The following is an 803-nucleotide window of genomic DNA, read 5'->3' as shown; positions in this document are numbered from 1 at the left end:
GCAGCCCGGCAGCTTAGGGCGCCCCTGGGGTCAGTGCGTAGCCGCGGCAGCCCGGCAGCTTAGGGCACCCCCAGGTCAGGAAGCCGCCGCGGCGGTCCGGCTACCCAGGGCGTCCCCTGGGTCAGGGAGCTGTCACGGTGGTCCAGCAACCCAGGGCGTCCCCCGGGTCAGGGAGCCACCGCGGCGGTCCGGCGGCCCGGGGCGCCCCCCCCCCGGGGTCAGGGAGCCGCAGCTCCGGTGGACCTGCCGCGAGAGCCACGAGACCTGCGCAGGGGGCAGCGAAATGTCCCGGCGCCTAGGGCGTCAGAAATCCTAGCGCTGGCCCTGAACTCTCTGCATGTATCATTATCACACTGCAAACTCCATTTTGATTGTTAGACTTGCCTGCCTCTCTGCTATCTTTTCACCCCCATCTAGGGGCGAAAAATCCAAAGCGTAGTGACACAATGCTAACAGTGAGCTAGAAATGAAGGGTCGTTAAACCTTGGTAGTATTCTATTCAAATAGGAGCCTCCTTGGACAAAGACAGCAGCATACCAAGAAAACCAGGCAACCCAGGTAGGCCAGTAACTGAGCTATAGATTTCCTGGTGGGGACTTTGATCACCTGATGGGGCTGATTGTGGGTCACCTGACAAAAGGGACTACAACTTTATAAAAGGAGTACTCTTGTCATTTTAAAGTCGAGAGAGGGAAATGAACAGAAGCAGATGGGGGCAGATCCTGGGCACCCTAGAAGACTGATTTAAGCCCAAAGCGTACTCCAGAGTGGAGATGAAACTGAGACAAAGAAGTGCCTGTGGG

Source organism: Chelonoidis abingdonii, unplaced genomic scaffold (assembly GCF_003597395.2).
Source record: "Chelonoidis abingdonii isolate Lonesome George unplaced genomic scaffold, CheloAbing_2.0 scaffold0754, whole genome shotgun sequence".
In the NCBI taxonomy this organism is placed as follows: Eukaryota; Metazoa; Chordata; order Testudines; family Testudinidae; genus Chelonoidis; species Chelonoidis abingdonii.
The sequence above is the reverse complement of the archived record's forward strand: the minus strand, read 5'-3'. Positions refer to the sequence as shown.